The sequence below is a fragment of the Schistocerca serialis genome, chromosome 3 (genome assembly GCF_023864345.2).
Source record: "Schistocerca serialis cubense isolate TAMUIC-IGC-003099 chromosome 3, iqSchSeri2.2, whole genome shotgun sequence".
NCBI lineage: Eukaryota > Metazoa > Arthropoda > Insecta > Orthoptera > Acrididae > Schistocerca > Schistocerca serialis.
Window position 1 is genome coordinate 444,145,787 of NC_064640.1, and position 8,727 is coordinate 444,154,513.

An 8,727-nucleotide genomic window follows, 5' to 3' on the forward strand; every position below is an offset into this window, starting at 1 on the left:
TTAAACATCAGTGAAGCAACGAATCGAATTAAGTCCTTCGATTCATCCTGTAATGTTAATGCATAATTGATTGTCGGTATTGTGTTCTTATTGCTTTTATTAATTTGTCTTTTGTCATCAGCATTTGTCTTGTATGAAATTGTCATCATGAAGGCACGCTTCTCTGTACCGAACGTTACTGTGTGTGCAAATGAAATACATGATGTAATGCCTTCTGATGCCACAAATGGCGAAATAGATTCATAATGCCCAGGAGGTCGTTTTGAGCCACCTATGGTTGCTCTTTTTCTCTAGGGAGAGTGATGTAAGGGTCTATGGATTGCACGCAGCCATACGGTACATAACACCCGCTCGGAAGCCGACCTGTCTGGAATGGTGACAGTTGCCTGGTCAGCAGACACGTGTCCAGCCGCACTGCGACGCGAGTATGCCACTGGCCGCCGTCCGCAGCGCGCCGTATTAAATAGCGCGGCATTGGGCGCGAATATGTCTCTTTTCTTAGCTCACCATGGAGCCTTTCGATACGACTATAGTTAGCCGCTATTAGGATGTCAGACACAGTGATCATGAGTGCGCATAGCGTGTGTGTTTTATAACCAGTCTTTGTTAATAAAACTGTTTAAACTTACTTCTCGGTGTTCGCGTCTTGCCCTACCCCAAGGAACCACTTCTCACAAATCCTGACAAATATTTCGCCTTATCATCATCCGGGGTAACAACACAAATTACCCCCTTATACTTTTGATTTAAACAGTACAGACAGAAATTTGAAGTTTGACAATTGTCACTATTCTCATCTTTGTAGAAGGATAACAGAATTCTGCAGAATACTTCTTATAAATTACATGAACAAATTGTTTTTGTATTTTAAACATGTTAATGGTGTGAGTTGAATGGTCACACATATTAAAATATTAAAATACTATGGTGTGGTAGGTGCTGTACTATCTACTTTGCAGTGCTACTTAGGAAACAGGTGGCAGATTGTTTCAGTTCACAGAACAATATCTCAGGAGCAGATGATATAACACGGTGTGCCACCAAGTTCTATCACAACCCCATTCTTTTCCTCATTTCTGTAAATGATCGAAGTCAATATGCAGTCGTAGAATCAGATTTGCTATTTAGAAGGCCATTGAGTGGCTCATGCCAAATAAGATGAAAATAAATGAAGGAACAACGCAGCGTATAGTGTGCAGCCTCAGCAAAAACAACAATTAGAAATGGCAAAATTGCTGGGTTATATAAAATATTACAAACTTCCAAAGCATGGACACACTGATTATGTATGCAAGACACTGTCACATGTAACGTACCATCTAAAGGGACTGAAAAGAGTAACTAAACGCTAGCGTCTATTAACTACACTAAAACTAAACATCGTGCGAACAAACCTTAAACGTCCAACGTTACCTCCCGACCACCGTGTCATCCGCACTAGATGCGTACATGTGGTCATCACACCGCTCTCCCGGCTGTTGGCAGTTTTCGTGACCGCAGCCGCTACTTTCCAGTCGAGTAGCTCCTCAACTGGCCTCACAAGGGCTGAGTGCACCCCGCTTGCCAACAGCGCTCGGCGTACAGTCATGCATCCAAGACAAGTCCAACAGCGCTTCGGTGATATGACGACAACCGATGTTACCACTGACAAAAAAAGTGACGCACCCAGAAGGAGATGACGAAACGAAATGAAACTTCACGGATTGAGAGAGTATGTGATGTTATTTAAGTGATTACAAAATCGAGTCAAATTTAAAAAGAACTTGAGGCCATGAGCCCTCTTATCAGTATGACGTTGCATCCCCTCTGGCCCAGATGCATGCACTAATTCGATTGGAAACAGTGTAAAATCCGTTACATTCTCTCCTGAGACAGTGTGGCCCACAGCTGTGGTAAAGTGGTCCCCGATATCCTGGATACTTGCTCTGAGACAGGGTCGTCGTCCAAACTGGCCCCACATACGTCCTATCAGGGATATATCTGGGGATCTTGCTGACCACAGAAGCACGTCAACATCACGTAGCCAGTTCATAGACACACATGTCGTGAGTGGACGAGCATTGTGTAGCTGAAAACGGCACTACGATACTGTTGCATGAGAGGTGACACACGAGGACACAGGATGTACGTGACATACTATTGTGTCGTCAGAGTTCCATCAACCATTACCAGCCATGATCTAAAGTCATGCCCAATGGCTCCTCACACCATAATTCCAGGAGTAACACCGCTGCGCATCTCTAAAACATTGGAAGAATGAGACCTCGCCGTAAGCAGCCGCCGTACTCACCGACTATAGTCATCCGACATAGTATGGGACAGTGATTCATCACTTACCACAATACAATGTCTTTCGTCGGCAGTCCATGCTTCCCGGTCGTGACACAATCCAACCACAGTCGTTTGTGTTGCAAATTTAAAGGCAGCCTATGTATGAGACGTTAATTCCGTAGTCAAGACTGCTGTTAGTCCACAACCAATGCTGCAGGATGACAAAAATGTTGCAGGGAGTCCATTACTTCTTCTCAGACGGCAGGCGCAAATGTCAAGGTGTTGCAATACGATTGGTGCACAATATGAAGATCGTCCATTGTGGTGGTCAGAGGTAGTGGACTGGAACTTTGGCGCTGAGTATGCCTGCTCTCACACTCCCATGCACTCCAACATCGGGCCCTGTCACATCTGAATTACCCACTAATTAGAATATTATCAGTTGGTAAACGGAGACCCACAATAATGCCTATTTCAAACTTTTTCAGGCGCTGAGGACGCTGTCTCTAGAATATGTGGCATTTTCATGCCGTTCATAGTGATCACTGAACATCTGACGCTGTTCACGATCCTTATATACCCTACCAGGCCTCATAACAACACTGAACACGGACAACACTAATGCAAATTGGTGACAGTTCTGCCTGTCAAAGAGAATTGCAACTCTAAATCATTTATATACCCTCTCATTGCGTGTATGTTTACAAGGCTACATTGCTTCACTTTTTCCTCAGGCAGTTTATGAAACACACTCATGTAGCCTATGGGCTACAGCTGTGGAGTAATGTGTCAGGTTGCAAGAACATGACACTACTGCAAAAGAAGACTCGAAGTATTATCATAAGATAGGATATAATGACTGCCAAAAACAAGAGATAGCTTCCCAACGATTGCTCTGACAATGTTTACTTCACTAGCCTTGGTAGTGCTGATCTTACTGCTGGAGAAGTGCAAGAAAATATTATAAGAGACCTAAAACTACGCCCACCATACTCAATGCAGGAGTTTCTGGTGACAGTGAACAGATCTAATGAACTTTCGTCACATTTAATAAACCTATTAATAAAATATATATTGATCATAAATGTAATCTACTTTAAAATGTTTAATTTGCTTAAACTAGTTATATTCTTTATGTTGTTTTTCCTATAATTTATTACCATTGTAAATCCTTGGCAGTCTGTCAGCCATAGCTAGTGAATGAGGCAGATCTGGTAATAAATGATAATCTTCAAGGAGTAAGAACTGTCTAACGACGTGAGAGAAGAAGATGGGATGAGAGTTGGCATGAGTGGCACAGGCAGTCCAGTAGTAGAGTCAAAGTATAACATAGCTTTGAAAGACTTGCGATCAAATAATGAGGAAGGCATAGATAACATTCCTTCAGAATTTCTAAAACATTCGTGAAAAGTAGCGTCCAAACGACTACTGAAGTTGGTTTGTAGAAAAATCAAGCCTGGAAGCACACCATCAGGCTTGCAGAAAAATATTACCCAAACAGTCCCAAAGACAGCAAGAGCAGATACGGACGAGAACCACTGCATAATCAGCTAATCAGCTCATGCATCCAACTTCCTGAGAAGTATAACAGACAGAAGAATGTGAAACTGAGAGTATGTTAGATGATGATTAGTATCGATGTAGGAAAGATAAATTTCAGTCAAAGCTCTTGATAATGGATGCAAGAGTTAAGATTTGTCGACCTAGAAAAACATTCGACAACGTAAAATAGTGCTTCATACACTAAATTCTCAGCAAAGGAGGTGTAAGCTATATGAAAAGACCGATAATGTAGTATATGTACAAAAACCAAGAGGAAAAATAAGAATGGAAGACTAAGATCGAAGCTCTCGGTTTAGAGAGTTATGAGGCAGGGAGATGCACTCATAGAAATAAAGGAAAAATGCAGGAATGGGATTAACATCCAAGATGAGAGAATACTAACGATAAGTTTCGCTGATGAGGTCCCTACCCAAAATGAAAGTAAGGAAGAATTGCAGGACCTGTTAAATGGAATAAAATGCCTAATGAGCAGACACTATGGATTGACAGTAAACCAGAGTTACTTAGTTAGTTAGTTATTCAGTTAGTTAGTTTCATGTTCCATGGATCATTTGCATGATAACCTGTAATGATGTGGAACAATTCATTTTACATTTAGATTGCAAATTAATTTGTAAATATGGCTACATGCTGAATATTCATAACTTTCCATTTTTGTTAATTTTTTGTTATTCCATCTACAGAAGTGAGTTAGTCATTCCTGTCCAGCACCTTTCACACATTTACATGGTTAAAGCAGGTGGCAAACTTGCTTTCATGGGTAGAATAATGGGGAAATACATTTAGTCTACAAAGGAGCTACCTTACAAAACGCTTGTGTGACCCATCCGAGAATATTACTCAAGTGTGTGCTATCCATGCCAGACAAGATTAACAGGGGATATTGAACGTAATTAGTTTCATGTTCTACAGATCATTTGTGAAATTAATTTTAATGATGTAACACAAGTCATTTTACACTCACATCATACATTCATTTGTAAATATGGCTACAAACTGACCATTTACAATTTTTGTAATACAGTTGTGTTATTACTTCCTACTCACCACTTCTCACACATTACAAAAATAGAAATTCTTCTACAGAATTGAAGGGTTTGTCAAGGAGAAACTGTTTTAGTTTGTTTTCAGATTTAACTTTGTTACCTCTTAGATATTTACATCACTCAATAAGTGATAAAAAAATTTTAATGCACACTTGTGTACCCCTTTTTGTACTACAATCAGCCTTAATGTGTAGTAATAAATGCCATTCTTTCTTCTGGTATTACAATTATTTATGTCATTGTCTCTTTTGAACTGCAGTGGGTTAATTATTACAAACTTCAAGAGGGAATGAAGATACTGTGAAACAGTAGTCAGAACACCCAATTCCTTAAACAGGTGTCTACAAGACGATCATTGGTGAGCACCACATATTATTCTTACTGCACGTTTTTGAGCAATGAAGACTTTTTTTCTTAAAGATGAGTTACCTCAGAACATCATTCCATATGACATTATTGAAGAAAAATATGCAAAACACGTAAACTTATTGATTTGTCTCTCCCCAAGATTTGCAATGGTTCTAATTGAAAATGTGGCTGAACTAAATTATTTAAGAAGTTCCAAAATGTGCTTTTTCCAGTTTAAATTCTCTTCAATATGGATCACTAAGAATTTTGAAGTTTCCATCCTATTTATTATTTCCTCACAATGTGTTACGCTTATCGTTGGTGTAGTACTCCCAGATATGCAGGACTGAATAATTTGCATCTTTTTAAAATTGAGGGTGAGACTACTCGCAGACAACCTCTCAATGATACTTTTAAGGAAGACAGAAGTAATAAGGAGAAGCAGATATGAGATTAGCGATGAACTTAACATCAAAAAGAAGCCAACTAACATCAAACATTGGCCTTGATTTGAGGAAGAAATTTATGAAAAGTCGTTTGAAGCATACTATTGCATCAAAGTGAATCACAGTCTGTGGGAAAGCAAAAAAGAAGAGACTCGAAGAGTTTAAGATTTGGTGCTTTGCAAGAATGTTGAAAAATAGGTGAACTGGTGAGCTAAGAAATGTGGAAATTCTCTGCATAATTGGTGAAAACATTGACAAGAAGAAGGAACAGGATTATATGTTAAGACATCAAGCGATAACTTTCATGGTACTTGAAGAATCTGTAGAGAGTAGAAAAAAACTATAGAGAAAGTGAAGAACTGGAATATACCCAACAAATAAATGAGGACGCTGGGTGCAATAACTACTCTGAGATGAAGAGAGTGATACATTGCAGGAGTTTGTGGTGGGCTGCATCAAACCAGTCGCTACGGCCCCTCCCACCGGAAGTTCGAGTCCTCCCTTGGCATGGGTGTGTCTGTTGTTCTTAGCGCTTAGCATAAATTAGTTTAAGTAGTGTGTAAGTCTATGGACCGATGACCTCAGGAATTCCTACACATTTGAACCAGCCACTAGACTCAAGACAGAAAAAAAGCGAGCAAGTTTAATGGTGTACTTCCAGGTGTCCAGCCAAGTTGTTCTTTCCATTTTATGCATGATATTTCGACAACTGATCCAGTCGAAGTCTTCAGGTACTGCAGTTAGGTAGAACACCTGGATGTACACCGTTAATCAATCATGCCAAGGAAACCTGAGAGTTTACAGTAAGTGTGTCTGCCAGAAGTACCCTCATGCTGAAGCAATCTTTGGAAGTAGGATGTCATTTACTTCCTATGAAGCTTAAGCCCAATACCATTAACAATATCACACATCACTAAATGAGCTGTATTGTTGTTTAGCTTAATTTACACTTGGTGTGGATTTTGATTGTTCTTTAAAAAAATGGTTTATTCCTGTTGAAATCTTAAGTGAGGAGAGAATTTGGCATCTTAATAACCTTTTCCTATGCTGCCATGGTCACCTACTACAAGTATGATCTACTGAAAAATGAAACTGAAGAAGTATTCAAAATATTTGATCAGGAGAACATCAACAACCAAGGAGCGTATTAATAGAACAAAAATCCACTTTGGTGGCAAGTAATTAGTCTTTTTTGTTATATGGCCAGTTTCACAAAATTAAAGCTCCATCATCAGGTGCCATCAGCTGAGAACAAGAAGAGGAGCTACTAGATTACAGAACTATTGTCTTGACACTCGACAAAACATGATAAAGCCATGAAAATGGCTTTACTCAAAATTATGAAGGTGTGGCAGTCAGAACCGTCAATCACAAATGATCAAGACTATGGCAAACAACAAATAGGTGTGAAACAAAGACACTAACGTAGAGGGAGAGGTCCAAAAGAAAATAAAAACAATAATACATAAATAATAGTACTCAAGAATAGGTACAGCAACCAGGGCACCTGCCTTGACAGCCAATGAGGAATTGAATATTGCAGCCAGCTGCAGAACAGCTGAATGTGGTGGTGCAAGCGACTAATCTAGGGATCAGTGACATGAGAAAACATGGGGCATAGCAGAAAATTGAAGGAAAACAGGGCTGACAGGTCTGTTTACTTACATCTGTGTGGCTAACAAGATAGAAAAGAAATAGAAAGACAGAAAAAAGAAATGAATATAATATACATGCAAATGTACATAGTTGTGCTTAAAACTTACTTTTACATTTATGTTATATTTATTCCTTTTTTCTACCGATTTATCTCTTTTCTATCTTGTAAGCCACAACTATGTAAATGGACTGACCTTTCAAACCTGTTTCCCTTACATTTCTGGGGATGTCATATGTTTTCCCATCTCACTGGTTCCTTTGTTAGTCACTTACACCAACACATTAACCTGGCTTACCAGCAGTTCAGTTCCTCTTCGGCTGTTGAGGCAGATGGGGACTATCACAGGGTCCTTAATCATTGCAGTCAAATTCCACGAAATTTTTTTTCATTATTCTAAATAATGGTAGTGATCATTCTGGACTCACTGTTGGTGTAACACCAGTATTATTGAAAACGTAATTGATCATTTACCTAATTATTGTTACCTAACACATAAGACTACAATAGGTCATTATTATTCAGTATATTACAACAGGATTCCAAAAGGTCAGTGTAAGGATTTCATCTACATCTACATCTACATCTACATTTATACTCCTCAAGCCACCCAACGGCGTGTGGCACTTTACTTGCCACTGTCATTACCTCCCTTTCCTGTTCCAGTCGCGTATGGTTCGCGGAAAGCCTCCAACGCGCTCGAATCTCTCTAACTTTCAATTGGTGATCCCCTCTGGAGATATTAGTAGGGGGAAGCAATATATTTGATACTTCATCCAGAAACGCACCCTCTCGAAACCTGGACAGCAAGCTACACCACGATGCAGAGCGCCTCTCTTGCAGAGTCCGCCACTTCAGTTTGCTAAACATCTCTGTAACGCTATCACGATTACCAAATAACCCTGTGACGAAACGCGCCGCTCTTCTTTGGATCTTCTCTATCTCCTCTGTCAACCCGACCTGGTACGGATCCCACACTGATGAGCAGTACTCAATTATAGGTCGAACGAGTGTTCTATAAGCCACCTCCTCTGTTGATGGACTACATTTTCTAAGGACTCTCCCAATGAATCTCAACCTGGCAACCATCTTACCAACAATTAATTTTATATGATCATTCCACTTCAAATCGTTCCGTACACATACTCCCAGATATTTTACAGAACTCACTGCTACCAGTATTTGTTCCACTAGCATATAATCATACAATAAAGGATCCTTCTTTCTATGTATTCGCAATACATTAGATTTTTTTAAGTTAAGGGTCAGTTGCCACTCCCTGCACCAAGTGCCTGTCCGTTACAGATCTTCCTGCATTTCGCTGCAATTTTCTAATGCTGCAACTTCTCTGTATACTACAGCATCATCTGTGAAAAGCCGCATGGAACTTCCGACACTA